Below are 17,541 nucleotides of genomic sequence, written 5' to 3' on the forward strand. Positions count from 1 at the left end.
CAGCACTGAAAACACGTTCAGAAGACACGCTTGCGAGTGGGTAAGACAAATAATTTAGAGCCAGCTTGGTGATCAATGGCCATTGACCCCTTTTCCATACCAATACATCAATGGGTTGTGATCAATGTAGACCTCTGTTGGATCATCCAGATTGGCCTGCACCATCCACTCAAGGTCATCCAGGGCTGCTCCACTTAGCGTACCATCTGTGGCCCTTGCATCAGCACTGGAATGAGCAAACCCTTGATGAGTTATCCAATCTGCTTCCGACAATATTATGGCTGGGCCTGGTGCAGGTGAGGATGATGATGATACGGTTGCTGCTGTCGGTAACGACTCTGAGGGAAAGTGACTGCCTTCGGCCACAGAAGTGGACCTTGACGCCGGATGGCCTGCTGATTCCGTAGTACTTCTGCCGGTTTCTTCAATTTTCTGCCACTCTTTTTCAAACCGAGTGGCTTACAGAGCTAGCCAATGTCTGTACTTTGAAACATCTGCTTCTTTAAATGGAATGAATGTATTGCTGGCCAGTGCCTTTTTGTACCGTGGATTCAGAATAGTGGCACAAATATAATGTTGATCACAATGTATTCCATTAAGCCTTGCATTGTCAAGTAGGCGGGTTAATAAGCTCTCCACCAACTGATATGCGTCTTGCTTGTCAGTATCACCTTTAAACGTTGAAGACACCGCCTTCAGTTGGTGTTCTAGCATGCGCAACAATGGGTTAGCTTTGCCCAAAGTTCAGTCCTCCCTGCTGACTTCACGCGTGAAGACCTCAAAAGGACAAAGCATGTCTGTCAGGCTTTTAACTAGGTCCCATTCTCCACCTCTAGCCTCATGTCTTTCATAGAAGAACCCAGTGCAAAGACATACTCATTGATTACCAAGCACTGCTCAAACAGACACTCAAGCATGTAGAAGGTTGAGTTCCAACGTGTTTCCACCTCCTGGATGAGTCCTCTGACTGGCACTCTATGATCACGTTGAATGTTCCTCAGCTGCTTCCGGGCCTTAAAAGAATGGTTGAAATGTGTGCAGATTCTTCGGCAGGTGATCAGTAACTTGCTGACTTTGTTATTTTTTTTCTAGAAATCTTGAACAACAATGTTAATACTGTGCGCCAAACACGGCACTCTGAAATAACCACCATCAGTCGTTGCCCTAACTATATTACTGCCATTAACCGTGTAAACATAACCAATCATGCGCTTTCTTGGATGCAGCCATTTAAAGACCTTACTGTTAAACTCCTCCAAAATGTTTACTGCAGTAAGAGATTTCTCCATGGCAAACATGGCTACTGTTGCATGTTTCCGACTAGCTTGAAAAATTGTGGCAGTGTAAACACCTGCCGATATCTTGTCTCTAACCCCTGCAAAAGAGACCCAGTGTGCAGTGATGCACATGTAATCAAGGGCTTGACAACTGGTCCACATGTCTGTTGTCAGGTGGATAGTGTGAACAGCACTCTTCTGCAAAGCTGCCCCAATCACCTCCAGCACATCTTGATGTATTGCTGGAACCGCAACTCTGGCAAAATAGGACCGGCAAGGAACATTCCATTTAGGGCAGACTGTGGCCAGAAATTCTCGAAAACCCACCCCTTCCACGAAAGAAAAAGAGAGAAGGTCCAGCGCTAACATTTTAGCCAGCATTGCATTATAAAGACGTGCCGTTGGGTGGTTGCGTTCAAATGGCGCCTCCGACCAAAACATGCTTTTAATGGTGGTCTAGACCGTTTTTATATGTGATGAGGAGGATCCAGACCTCTTCAACTCAGTTAGGCTCATTGATGTACTCTTTCGCATTGGTGTCTCTCCCAGACTCTTGGTGTGCCTCATAGACATTGCTGGGGTAGAGAGTGTGGGCGCTACCACTGCAGCGCTGCTGCCAGGGGTTCTGTGTGTACCAGAAAAAATGTCTGTTGATTCTTCACCTCCCCCCTGCACGATAAGCCCCTCGTCATCATCAGATGCAATATCAATGTATCATTTGGATTTATTGTACTTTTGGCTTCTCGGATCTTACTTAGGTGCGCCTCCCACTGGATAGTGTGGTGTTTTTGGAGATGACCTCTCTGGCCTCCGGTACCATAGTTGGTACCAAGCTTACCCCGACTAACTAGAAGTTTTACAAATCGAACAAATAACTAGGTTTTCTGCGTTTTTGCTAATACTAAAGAAGTCCCAAACTGGGGGGTTGAGATTTCTGGGGGTGGTGGTGGAGGTGCTACTTTCAATGCCAGATGAAGTGGAGAATGGGCATGGCCAAATTTGACTCTGTTGTGCACTTACAGTTACAGCACCACTACTTGAGGTAACGGAGGTCGAGCTGGATGGAGGTCCCTGCCGGCCCTTCTGAAGAGAAAATATGGCAGCTGTAGGTCATGTTGGTGTAGTAGTTACCTGTGTTGGTGGTGGTACCATTCAAGATTTAGATCATCAGAAGGAAGGGGGCTTGAAGAAGAACTTGTACTAGCCCTCCTTGACCTTTTTCTTGCTGGGGATCTGGAAGACAATGGATCATCAGGAGGAGTGGCTTGCTCGGATGATACCTCCGCTTGAATCTCGATTTCCTGATGCGCCCCTACTTCTAGAGGAACAAGAATTGTGGGCAGTTGTGCCTCTCCATGCGCCTCTCCATGCGCCTCTACTTGCGCCTCTTCATGCGCCTCTCCATGCGCCTCTACTTGCGCCACTCCTTGCGCCACTCCCTGTGCCACTCCTTGCGCCACTCCTTGCGCCACTCCTTGTGCCACTCCTTGCGCCTCTCCTTGTGGCTCTCCTTGCGCCTCTCCTTGCGCCCTCCTTGCGCTTCTCCTTGCGCCTCTCCTTGCGCCTCTCCTTGTTGCACCTGTGGTTGTCATTGCGGCTTTGGTTGAACACTCGTCAGATGAGTTACACCCTGATTGATTGGATGCTACTTTCTTGCGATGAGTTAACGCCAACATCACTGGTCGATGGTGATTGAGCAATTAAAGTGGCTGCCTCTTTGGCACTCATGGCCTTGGGCCTAACTTGGCGTGGTGGCACTGAGACCAATGAAGCTGAGGTGCTGCTCCCAGCTTGGCCCCCGCCGGACACCGCTGCTGCAGGCGTAGTTTTTTCCCCCAAAAAAAGTGTCTGTGGGCACACCAGTCTCCTTGGTAAGTGGCGCCACTTGCTTCTTCTGCTCCTTCTTACTGGCAGTGGCACTGGCAACTCTCTTGGTAGAGGAGCTATGGCCACCTTTCTTTGGGCCCATCTTCTTCAGATGTCAGAACAGCAGGTCGCAATTGCACGAGTTGCAGAGTTGTCTGTGGCAACACGTGACGTCACGTGACGTTGTGCTGCACACACCGCAGCAGGACTTCTTCCTTGCACTGATGATGAACGATGAGGATGATTGTTGGTTCTCTTTGTGCACCTAAAAGCAAAGGAAGCCAGAGGAACATCAGATAATTAAATGTTGCATATGTCGTGCTTCAATTAATATTTGCAACTAGGCATTTATTATTATTACAACACACCCAAAAACGGAAAGACCAAAAATAAAAATTGCAATTATATCTAATCAAAAATGGATGTTTACATTAATAGAAGAGAGACCAGACAGAGAGAGTTGTTTCATGCACCACTGAGTATCTCTGGGCATAATGGATGAAAGGAGGCAGACTGGGTGCAGGCCTATGGCACAAAGCACACTGCCTGGCTTCAAAATGGCCCCTTGACCCCCACCCACTTGGCCAGGCCCTGCCTGGACCAGGCCTCACAATGGCCCCCACCCACATGGCCAGGCCCCTACAACACCCCCAAAATCGAAAAACACACAGAAATCACCACAATCCAATGCCATCCATGCCCTAAATGATGTTTAAATTCAAGACACCCCACAGAAAGACTTGGTCCATGCACCACCGACTACCCCTGGGCATAATGGATGAAAGCAAGGCAGACTGGGTGCAGGTCTATGGCACAAAGCACACTGCCTCCCTTCAAAATGGCCCCTTGACCCCCACCTACATGGCCAGGTCCTGCCTAAACCAGGCCTCAAAATGCCCCCCCCCCCCCCCACATGGCCAGTCCCGAACAACACCCCAACAAATCGAAAAACACACAAAAATCACCACAATCCAATGCCATCCATGCCCTAAATTATGTTTAAATTCATGAGACACCACAGAAAGCCTTGGTCCATGCACCACTGTCTACCCCTGGGCATAATGGATGAAAGCAAGGCAGACAGGGTGCAGGCCTATGGCACAAAGCACACTGCCTGGCTTCAAAATGCCCCCTTGACCCCCACACACATGGCCAGGCCCTGCCTGGACCAGGCCTCAAAATGGCCCCCACCCACATGGCCAGGCCCCAACAACACCCCAAAAAATTGAAAAACACACTAAAATCAACACAATCCAATGCCATCCATGTCCGAAATGATTTTTAAATTCAAGAAACCCCACAGAAAGCCTTGGTCCATGCACCACTGACTACCCCTGGGCATAATGGATGAAAGCAAGGCAGACTTGGTGCAGGCCTATGGCACAAAGCACACTGCCTGGCTTCAAAATGGCCCCTTGACGCCCACCCACATGGCCAGGCCCTGCCTGGACCAGGCCTCAAAATGGCCCCCACCCACATGGCCAGGCCCCAACAACACCCCCCAAAAATCGAAAAACACACAAAAATCACCACAATCCAATGCCATCCATGCCCTAAATGATGTTTAAATTCAAGAGACCCCTCAGAAAGCCTTGGTCCATGCACCACTGACTACCCCTGGACATAATGGATGAAAGCAAGGCAGACTGGGTGCAGGCCTATGGCACAAAGCACATTGCCTGGCTTCAAAATGGCCCCTTGACTCCCACCCACATGACCAGGCCTCAAAATGGCCCCCACCCACATGGCCAGGCCCCAACAACACCCCACAAAATCGAAGAACACACAAAAATCACCACAATCCAATGCCATCCATGCCCTAAATGATGCTTAAATTCAAGACACCTCACAGAAAGATTTGGTCCATGCACCACTGACTACCCCTGGGCATAATGGATGAAAGCAAGGCAGACTGGGTGCAGGCCTATGGCACAAAGCACATTGCCTGGCTTCAAAATGGCCCCTTGACCCCCACCCACATGGCCAGTCCCTGCCTGGACCATGCCTCAAAATGGCCCCCACCCACATGGCCAGGCCCCAACAACACCTCAAAAAATCAAAAAACACAAAAATCACCACAGTCCAATGCCATGCATGCCCTAAATGATGTTTAAATTCAGGAGACCCCACAGAAAGCCTTGGTCCATGCACCACTGACTACCCCTGGGCCTACTGGCTAGTGTGGCTTTAACACGCACCCCAAAATAAAATAAAAATCTACATATAACAGTGAGCTACTCAATAACATGCCATAAATGATATTTAAATTCAACAAAACTCACAGAAACAATTTATCATGCATCCATGACTAACCCTGGGCCTACTGGATACTGTGCCTACCCACAATATATTTTTTTTAAAGCTGTGAAAAAGTTAAAAAATTGTAATTGCAGCAACTGCAATGCCCCAAACAAACAACACCAACTTACTTGTAAAATCACAAATCCGAAAGTAATCCAAAAGTGATCCAAACAAAAAGTCCTCAATTACAAATATCCAGCAGCCACCACAAAAAGTAATCCTTCCAGCTCCAGATCCAAATGAAAAGTCACCAGGACATGGACAAAGCACTGGGAGGAGCCTGCTGGACAGGAACAGGAAGTTGGAGACTCTGGGGCAATTCCTTCCTCCCACCCCCCCAAAAATAGACTCCTTGCACAAAAAAGTGCAGCTAAATTTCAATCTAAGGAGTTATTATGTTCCAAATCATCATTTTCAGAAGGTTTATGCGGCCTGCAGTAGATTTCTTGTGCAGAATTGCAATTTTTGAAAGTTCGGGAAAGCGAGCTGTTCAAATCGCCCACCGGAAGTCAGCTGCGCGTCGCATCTACATGTTCGCAATTGTTTACTCCCGCGATGCCTGATCGCGGACCCTTATGACGTAGTCCCCTTCTCAAACTCTCGCAGTTTAAGATGACGGGCCGCTATGACGTACTAGCGGTCGCAAAGTCTCGTGCGATCACGCAGCCAGATCCAAAATGGCGCAGCGCACGCAAACCGGGAGGGAAAACAACTCGGCGAACTCAGAATCACGGTAAGTCAACGCCGCGCGCACAAGATCGTATTTTTGAAGCGCGACCAGGCAAAAAAATCCACCAGCTTGCGAATTGTGAATTTTTTGACAAATTCGCGCGATTCGAAGACCTCGAAATTGCCAAAAATTCACAAATTCCGCAAGCGGGACGGGTTTTCAGCCCACACTTATAAATTACATGCTAAGTGTGATTATATTTGGAATGTTGACTTAGCCTTGCAAAAATGTTTTCCTGTCACCCCAATGTTACACCACCAGGATAGTTACAGCCGAGCGGCGAGCACAAACAGATGTTCGCTCGAAAAAGACAAGCTCTTTGTGTACATAATCTGAGCGCAGCACATTCATCAAACAGTTCTTTCTCACAGGCAGCAGGGCCCGTTGGAGGAACTCGTAAAGTGCCTCGTAAAATTGGTTAAACGTATTGATAACGAGACATAACCCAGGCACTTTCATTAAAGAGAAGGCGAAACCACAGCAGAACAAGCATTTGCAATGCAACAGGTCTCGCATTTGTGAGAGTTTAAGCTATTGGCATTGTAAATGACAATGCCTTTTATTTATCTGTTTACTAATTAACCTATAGATAAAAGGCACTGTCATGTACAATGCTAATAGTTCAAACTCTTGTAAATGCGAGACCTATTTCATTGCAAATGCTTGTTCTTATTGGAGCAAATTGTCAGTGTCTTTGCAGAAGAGGAAAGACACCTATGTTGTTAAACAACTGTAGCAGGAACAAAACTACATTTGCAATTTTGCAATATTTGCCCTCTCAGGGCCATATTCTCAGGGATGTGGCAGAGAGAGGAGTTAGCCTTCTTGGCTCAACGCCTCTCTCCGCCACTTTGGAAATGCCAGGCTGCACCCTATTCTCAAGGATAAGGTGCAGCCTCGCGTTTCCCCCTCCGATGGCGCTAAGTTTCACAACTTAGCTCCAACGCAGGCACCCTTGCACCAGAGTGGAAGGGTGTCTGCAAGCAGGGAGGTTTGTTTATGTACATGATGGTGCCCCTTCCTGCACATAAACAGACCTTAAATTCCAGTTTGTAACTTACATGTGCTGCATAAGGCAGCACACATGGCAAAAGCAAAAACGAGGAGAAATAAAGCATTTCTCCTCGTTTTGCCATCTTAAGACCAGATTTTTCCTGGTCTTAAGTTTGGTGCTACCTCCTATTTACACTGCCCTTGTGAATAGGAGGTAGCGTCAAACTCAATGGATATTGCGGTGGAACACCCACCGCAACACTCACTGCATGCCCCTTTCACGCTAAAAACAGCTTGAAGGGGGCCCTATTCACGAGGCAGCTTTAAGCCACGTTAAGCCACTTAACGTGGCTTAACGCTTCCTTATGAATAGGGCTTGTGAATAGGGCTAAGACCCTATCGCCACCACAACGTCACTAAAAATTGAGGTTGTGGTGGTGATGGGGGCTTGCAAATATGCCCCTCAGTCTCTAGTTGATTTACATTTGAGCGCTAATTTCAAAATTATTTTAATCATGCCCATTTCTTTCGCAGGTCATAAGTATGGCTGTGCAAAATTATAATTAGGGATGTCTGAAATTACACCTGTGAAACATTTACTTCGCCAGCATAGGTGGTGCAAAATATGCCATTCCACGCCACTGCGACATTATGAACAAAAAATAAATAAACAAAACACCTAATTTGCTTGATGTGATATAGGACCTGTATTGTAATGAATAGAGAACACTCCGTCTGGAAAGGTCAGTTCATAAGTTTATTCATCAATAGGCTGGACCATCAGAGCAGGGCGGCTACAGTCTCTGTGTGAGACCGTCAACTGACTCCTATAGAACCACCAGTACAGAACACTAAAACAATAGTGTTCTCATTTACAACCATCCTAAAACAAGCCTAGGAAACTACATGGGTCTTCCCTTAATATAAAAACATAAAGGAAGAAAAGTAAACAGTGACAAGATATAAACAGAAGAAGCAGGAAAAGAAGGAAAAAGAAGAAAGAGAGAAAGACAAGAAGAGATACTACTGTAAGAGGAAGAAAAAGACAAGGAAAAGAAAGAATATTACTTCCTATATCTAAAAGGAATTTGCTTAACTCGTACACTGCGCCTCAGGGTAGTATTCCCCGTACAATCTGAGTTGGAAGTATTATGTACACAAGACTTAGAGGTCTTTGTATCAGTGGATTTGTCAATCAACAGAGAAGAATGAATAGTTCTCTTTTTTAAAAGAGATTTATTCCACCACTGCCCATTGCTGAGCTTGATGGAACTTCCTCTCACATCCAATACTTAGATTGGAGAGCTAACCTTAGAAGAACCTTTTTGTACATGGACAGGTTTTTTAACACAAACATAATCACCTGATTTAAAATCAATATCTTTAACACTCATTTTCACATCAAAGTAGAATTTTTGTTTGTTCTGGACAGATTCAACTTGTTTCCTAACACTTTCATCAGACCATTGGGTGCCTTTGACCCATTTGCTCATCCACGCAGAACAAGAGAAGGTAGCAGCCCTTCGTCCACGCAACAACTCAAAAGGTGAGACACCTGTTGTTGAGTGAGGTGTAGTGCGGTAAAACCACAACATAACTCCTCACAGAATTAGCAACAAGACACTTGTTCGAAAGAGCCCATTGGATACATTCACCTAACACCCTATTCATGCGTTCAACTAAGCTGTTAGTTTGGGGGTGATAAAGTGAACTCTTAAGATGTTTGATACAACAATTTTGAAGAAATATTTCAAATTCTGAACTGACAAATTGTGTGCCATTGTCTGTTATTAGAAACTCTGGATATCCCTCCTTCAAGAAAACATAATTAAGAAACTCTATTACTGTCCTGGTAGTTACTTCTTTTATAAACTTGATCTCAGGCCACTTAGAATAATAATCCATGAGAACTAAACCAAATCTTGAAGATGAATCAAGAGCATGGAAAGGACCTACAACATCCAACCCCAACTTTACCCATGGTGCGGAAGGTATTTCTATGGGGGTAAGTGGAGGAGAACGCAACTTAACAGCTTTGTCGCATCTTGAACAAATTACACAGGATTTAACATAATCAACTACAAGGCTATCCATGGAAGGCCACCAGAATGACAAACGTACTCTTTTTTTCATCAAAGTTGCACCAAGATGGCCCTCATGAGCATTTTGACTAAACCTGCTCTCAAAGTAAGAGGAGGTATGAGTTTGTCCCCTCTAAGCAACAGTCCATCTTCAATTGTCAATTCATCTGCTACCTGTAAGAAGGTTTTGAAATCAAATGACAAATTCCATTCTTTAGGCCAACCCTTTTCAACAAAATTCATTACCTGAACTAATGAAAGATCATCTTTAAGAGCTTTACGCCATTTCTCCTCTGACACTGCACATAAATGAGGTACATCCACAGCCGCTACAATAAAATCTTCTTTGTCCTCTTGTCTTATATCTGGATCAACCTCCACAATTTCTGAAGAACGAGATAAGAAATCTGCACATCCATTTTTTGAACCAGGAATATATTCTGCCGAAAAATCAAACTGAAGAAGTTTAGAAGATAATCGTGAAATTCTGGGAGTAGAAGACCTAACATTCTTATCACTAAGGATAAAGACTAAAGGTTTGTGATCTGTTTGGAGACAGAACTTCCACCCCCAAATTAAATTTCTAAATTTCATAACAGCCCACCAACATGCCAACAATTCTTTTTCGATTACAGAGTATTTAACCTTTGAGGTAGATAGCACTCTAGATGCATAACCTATGGTCCTAACTTCTCAATTTTTTGAGTAAGAACTGCTCCTAACCCTGCGTTACTTGCATCTACTGTAAGAGTGCAGGAGAGAGACGGATCATAATGTTTAAGGACCTTTGGAGAGACCAATTGTTGTTTTACCCAATCAAATACCTCCTGAAAATCTCTGTTTCATTCGAAAACAACCCCTTTCTTCAACATTTGGGACAATGGTCTTAACTTGCTCGCAAAATCTGGAATAAAGCGTGAATAAAATTTGCATATCCCAAGAAAGGACTTGAGAGTTGCTTTATCAGAAGGAGCTTTTGATTTAACAATGGAGTCCACAAGACTCGTTTTAGGAAAAATCCCATCTTCATTCATCAAATGTCCCAAGTATTCAACCTCTTTTGCCCTGAAAACACAATTTGCGTAAAACAACCCCATTATTTTGAAACCTGGATAAAACTTCTTTCAAAATATTGTCATGTGTAACATTGTCAGGGGCAAAAATAAGGACGTCATCTTGGAACACAGACAATCCATTAATGCCCTTCAGAATCTCTGACATTAAGCGCTGAAACACCGATGCTGCTGAGGCAAGCCCAAAGGGCATACATACATATTGGAACGTGCCAAATGGTGAGACAAAAGCAGTGAGGCTTCTTGATTGGGGAGCAAGTTCAACCTGATAGGCTGATGCTAAGTCTAACTTCGTAAAAAAATGTGCATCTTTAAGTGTGGCTAATATTTCATTGATGTTGGGAAGGGGATGATAGTCTATCCATATTTCCTTGTTCAGGCAACAAAGGTCAACACAGAGCCTCAATTCACCATTGTGTTTGTGTGTCACCACTAAAGGAGATAACCACAAAGAAGACTCTACAGGCTCAATTATCCCTTTATCGCACAAAGAGTCCAACTCCTTCTCTAGGTCCTGTCTGATGCTGAAAGGGACATTTTTCAATTTATGTTTGACTGGAGAAGCACCTTCCTTCACAATAATTTCAAGTTGGAAACCCTTTATCTTCCCTAGATCTCCAGAGAACACATAGGGAAACTCGCTCACAAGACCTTCAAGATCAGGATGATCTCTTATGGGAAACAACCTTTACAAAGCAACTTTTACAACGTACTACCATTACAACGCAATTCTTACAACGCAACATCCCTTACAACGCATGCCATCACAACGCAACCATTACCACGCATGACTCTACAACGCATACAATTACAACTCACGTCATTACAACGCAGTCATTACAACGCATAGTACCCATACACTATCCAACACTTACCCTACTGTTGCACCCCCTGGAGTTAGAATAGTAATTTTTACCCCTACACTATCCAGCACTTACCCTACTGTTGCACCCCCTGGAGTTAGAATAGTTATTTTTACCCCTGCACTATCCAACACTTACCCCACTGTTGCACCCCCTGGAGTTAGAATAGTAATTTTTACCCTTACACTATCCAATACTTACCATACATGCAATGTAATGGTATGCGTTGTAATGGTATTCGTTGTAAAGGTAGTATGCGTTGTAATGGAATGCGTTGTAAAGGTAGTTTTCAGAAAATCCGTTGTAATGGCATGCGTTGTAATGGAATGCGTTATAAAGGATGTTCCGTTGTAAAAAATGCCTTGTAAAGGTATGCGTTGTAAAAGTATGAGTTGTAACGTCATACATCCATCTCTTATGGCTAACACTTGATCTTTTGTTCCTGGCCTAAGCACCATCCCAAATAAGCCTTGGTGGAACCACCCCAAAATGTTTAAACCTTTGTGTGCTACATAGATTTTTCCAGCGATTCTCCTACCCTTGTACTCAAGGATATTTTCAATGTAACCCGACAGATCAGTTTCACGTCCTTCATACGATACAGCTTTGCGATCAGGGGGTAACAAGGATCTGTCAGGCCAAGTTGCTTGATGCAACTCTAAAGTGATAATGGAGATGCGAGCACCAGAATCAAAAAGGAGACGTTGTGACCGATCCCCAACTAAGATATCAATGTAAGGATCCACACACAAATCTGGATTTCCCACAATAACACCATCATCTCTTACGACAACTAACATGTTGCGCAGGTCTTTTTTAATACAATCTTCCTCTTCACTTTGGACATTTTCTTCTGTGACACATATTACTTATACAGGCTTAGGACATGTGTTGTTTCTACCATTTTGACATACCTTTGCAAAGTGCCCTATTTTATTACAATTTTTACATGTTACAAACTTTGCTGGACACTTAGCTCCTCCAAGATGCGGTTTAGAGCCACACCTAAAACAAATATTACTTCTTGAGAAGAATGGGTTAGTATTATTCCACAAATTTTGTCTATCATAACTTTTGGTTTCAGCAGTCTTAGCATCCTTTGTTTTAATAGCAGAAACAGGTTTATTCTTCTTCTCTTCTAATTCCTTTGCTGACAATTGCGACGTCTCAATACTTTTAGCCACCTTGATAGACTCCTCCAAAGTTGGATTTGTGATGGAGCATAACGAGACTAGGTTGAACATCAAACCTAGTTTGCAATTTGGTTTAATATTTCCTGGTACTCGTCAAGAGGATTTTCCTCGTCAACAGGAATGGCAGGAAGATGTTTTAAAATTTCTCTACCTTCATAGCCTAAAGAGTACAATAGAAGGTATTTTCTTCATTCAGGCCTAAACTTGTCGCACCAATTGCCCCAAGATAAGTTTCAAACCCATCATACCACTGCTTCCATTTGATGGGTGGATCACCAGGTGTTTCTAAAAATGGTGGAGGAGGTGCAACACTCTGCATCTTTACTTTGATGAACATGAATAAATTACAAATGAACTTGAACTTGGTTAGAAAAAAAACAGTTAAAATAGAAGTTTCTAAATGCAATACCTAAAAGATCCACAAGATGTCAGTGTCGTAATGAGCAAAATAAATAATTTAGAAGAAAAGTAAAGAAATAAAAATAAATAAAATAGGCTGCCTGTATCAGCGCTGGTGTATCCTTGTTTAATAAACAGATGTAATCTATGTGCTATGCTGTGCACATCAGCGTTGAAAATAAAAGTATACATATATACTTTTGTGTCTTTTTCTTTTTTTTTAATTCCATCTTGTACTGTACTGAGAAAGCTGTCAGGAGCAATAGATAAATAGTGATAAACTGTACATGCACAATATTCCAGTGTTCAATGTTCAATAATCACATCTCCCCCTTTATACATTTTTAACTTAAAATACATTATAACGAATAAATGGCAAATATGGAAAAGAACTCAAGAATATTGAGCTGACACAAATGTACAATAACAATTTGGTAAGAGTATAACATATAAAAATGTGATAAGAGTATCAAATGTGACGTAAATTAATCACTAAACAATGGCTGAGGAACACAACATTTAGAAATGGTTCCATAACTCCAAATTGATCCATCACATAAAATTACAACACGTTTTCTCACATCCTTCACCTGAATAGGTTTGGAAAACTTACTATAACCTTTTGCAACAGTACCACCACGCCTTACCACAACCCAATCACCAGATTTATTATTGGGAAATGTAACTCCTTTCATCTGATTATAATGACTGGCAGCAGCAGTTTGCTGATTAGTAACTTCTTTACCAATCCTCTCACGATCCACCCACACACAATCTTTATCCTTCAACCATCCTGGTACTTCTTTCAATCCTGGTTCTGTTCCCTTAAGAGATACGAAAGGTGATACACCTGTCACAGAAGTAGGTGTTATTCTGTAAGACCACATAACCTTTTTTAACTCATCAGACCATGACTACCGATTACACAATGAAAGTTGTATATTATCCATTATCAAACAATGAATCCTTTCTACCAAACCATTGGCTTGAAGTGTGAACTTGGCAACTTTCTCATGTTTCACCCCTTTCCGCAAAGAAATTCTTGCATCCTCCTTGAAACTGGTTGAGGTCCATTATCCGACACCAACATTTTTGGAATTCCTTAATTCATAAAAACTTTCTCTAGAACTTTGATCACTTTCTCCGTCATAATACTGTCAGCTGTTTATACAACAAACCATTTGGAGTGGTAAGCCACCTAGACCATTAAAAATGTACAATTTGACCCTAGTTTGGAAACAGGACCCAGAAAATCTATTGCCACTCTTTCCCAAGGACGCTCAGGAAATTTTATGCAAGCAAGAGGAGTTTGACGCACAATCTTGGTCTTATCACTAGTGGCACAAGCATAACAATCTTTATCAACATCTTTTTCTATCCCGGGCCACCAAAATGACTGACAAACACGTCGTTTAGTCATGTTTCTGCCTAGATGTCCATTAAAAATATTTGTTTCCATTCTTTCCACAGAATGGTTGGTTCTCCAGGGGTTAGAAGAAAAGAAGGAGGTGCAGCCTTGGTCACCCATTGCAGAGGGCCCAATTGGATCGCAGCGTGGATCGCTCTCACCGCAACCGACACTTGCTCAGACCCCCCCACCGACTCGCCGAATAAAGGTTCCGCAGGGCTCCCTCTTCTCCACTATCAGCACCAGCAGATCTCAATATCGGGTGCCCCGGCTCAATCCTCCATCGCTCTCCAATGAGGGGTGCCTCCCACTGCTTCAGCGGCTTCCTACCTGTCCGTCTCGCCGCCGCCTTGTCAGCCGCCAGATCTCTCAGGGCAGCCGCAAACCTCCGATTACACTGGCACAGCGGAGGGCCCAGTCAGATCCCGGCACTGCTACTCCTCACTGCAATGGGCACCTACCCGGACTCACCACCGGCACGCCAGACAAAGGTTCCACAGCTCCGGCCCTCAGCTTTGATCAGTCCGCCCCGGCCGCCATCTTGGGAGACCGCGCGCCGACCGCCGCACTGGAAAAGTCTCAGTCTCGGCCAGAAAAACACCTCTGGACTCCCCACCAGGAACACCACAGCTTATTCAAGCCTTCCGATCATCGGCGCAGGTATGAAGAAGCAAGGAGGAACAGGATATTAGCATGATTTGATTCGGAGCCGAAGGTCCGTCATCTTGTTGATTCTCGTGCTTCCCTTTGGTCCATTGGATTCCATCCTGCTGACCTTCAGACATTTCACTTACGCGGGACTGCCTTATCTCTTTCTCCCCCTCAGGTCCCCCTCCCTTCTCTCACCAATCTCAGCCACCGACTCTTCTCCCCACCTACCGCTCTCTACCCCCTTTTTTAAAATTTTATTTTTATTTCTCTTTTCACTCTGTAAATATGTGATATATACTTGTCCAAGCCTAAGCGCTGGTAAAATGTAATCCTGAGCAAATCTATTTGTGTGTATATATGTAACTCTAACCACTAGTATATGTAGTAGACCCTTGTACTCACTACCATTCCTATGTGATTCTTAGAGTTTATCCATTTGTATCTCTTCCTCGAGTGACTTTACAACTTGTACATTTGCAATTTTTCTGTTTGTATCTCTTCCTTGTGTGGCTTTACAACTTGTACATTTGCAATTTTTTTCTGTTTGTATCTTTTATTTAACTCATGTAATCCTAAATCCTTATGTATCACAACTGGTTCTTATGTAAAGCACTCTGACACCTTCGGGTAATGTTTGCGCTATATAAAATCGCATTAAATAAAATAAATAAATTTTTTTTAAAAATTGAAAAATGGTTAATGGCAAAATTGCTAAGAATATATATTACCTCAATTGTACAACTCCCAATTATACATACAATAATAGAATATCAGTTACCATAATTTTCTCAATTATTACCAGTTCACCTGCAAAATAAATGTTAGTCACAAAAAACAAACTAACATAATAAATTAAAATAAAAACCTTGTAGTAAATCCACTTCTTCGTGTCGCAGTTACAGATTTAGCTGTTTGTGTACTTGTTTTTCTTTAGTTAGTCAAAAACAGCCGATGTCACGTTTATCCGGTTCTCATTTGCGCTAAGTTAGTTGTGTTGAACGTTGTGGGGTGAAAGTTTTTCCAAACTCACAAAATGGCTCCCATGTTACGTTGCTCACGGAGAATTTCTAGATGAAAGAGACACCAACGTGACGCAATGACGCATATCAGACGTTCCCAGAAAAAAAAATCTTGAAACGGAACATGAAGACGAACGCGTTCCTTAAACTTCGGTGAGTCAGATGTTTACTTTCAATTAAACAGTCAGTGCGCGCAAGGTAAACCATCTCCTGGCCTTTAACTGCCAAAAATGGATGTATGACGTTACAACGCATGCTTTTACCACGCATGCTGTTACAACGCAGTTTTTACAACGCATACCATTAGAACGCATAGCGCTTTGGGGTGCTGGATAGTGAATAGTTTAATTTACTATTCCAACTCCAGTCCTCGTGGACACTAGGGAAGGTGTTGGATAGTAAATTAAATCTATTCCCTATCCTAGAGCGCCCCCCAGCGCAATGCGTTGTAATGGTTTTCGTTGTAAAACCTGCGTTGTAATAGCACTGCATGGTAAAAGTTGCGTTGTAAAGGATGTTTCCCACCAAAAATAACACTAAAAATAATTTGACGGCCAAGTAGAGATTTATAGTTTAATTAGACCCGCGCAAAGACACAACGCAATGCAAACAATCCCAGCAAGTCAAGTTTGTCCAGTCTCTAACACAGAAACATCAATCCGGTTGTAACGTATGTTCGGGCTAAAGCAACAGTTCAGTTTGGCCTTGTCACATGCTCAACACAGCTATTACAACCTTCAGTTTAATTGTTTTGTTTTCTTTCTGAATATAAAGTTGCACCATTTTAGACTCATGTAACTATAATTTCTAAAAATAGTCGTTTGGAGTTGTACACGTTCCAGTCTTTCTTATATCCAATAAATTAATCAAATTCAATCACTTCTCCATGAAGTTCTTAATAAATGTAAGTAATTTATTCTTTCCAGATCATATTTAAATAAATTAACAGAATTAAATCTGTTTCCTCACGACGTAGAGGATGGTATTTTGTCAAATATGAATAGTCCTAGGGTGGAGGCACCAGCATCTGCCCCTTGCGCAGAAAAGTCATTGTGTTTCCCTCATTGCCATTGTAAAGATGAGATCCAGGCAATTTGTAGAAAGAAGTTTATTGAAGATTAATCACAGGGACCTCCAGCTCCATCATCCACCAGCCTCACAGCTCAGTTTCTAGTATTTCAATCATCACATTCCAAGCTGGCTAGCAATGTGTCTACATTCTATTTAAGACAACTCTACAGTTTTACTTCAATAAGGAAAATACTTTTTAAAAAAATATATTTTTATTGTTCTTAGCACAGCAAACTGAAAATAACATCTCGAGTTAACTTTCAACATATACATCATCCAATAATAAAGTCCGGATTATATTAGCTTTCAAGAGAGATAAACTCATGGCTCATAATAGTCTCGGAAGGCACCCCAGATTTTAATGCCCAGTCTTTTTTTCCTTAATCCTTTAATTGAGAATAAACTCCACTCCAAATTATATAAGCTCAGCATTTTAGCACGCCATTGAAGAAAGTCCGGTGGTTTTTCCTGTAACCATTCCCTGGCAATACAAAGGCGTGCAACTGTCATTGCAAAAAAAAAAAATTGCCGGTGTTGAAAAAGTGTTTCCAAATTATTGTCTTTCTGAATTTTTCCTAACAGCATCATTGCTGGAGAAATAACTACCGTAGTTTTA

Source organism: Lissotriton helveticus, chromosome 3_1 (genome assembly GCF_964261635.1).
Source record: "Lissotriton helveticus chromosome 3_1, aLisHel1.1, whole genome shotgun sequence".
Classification (NCBI taxonomy): Eukaryota; Metazoa; Chordata; class Amphibia; order Caudata; family Salamandridae; genus Lissotriton; species Lissotriton helveticus.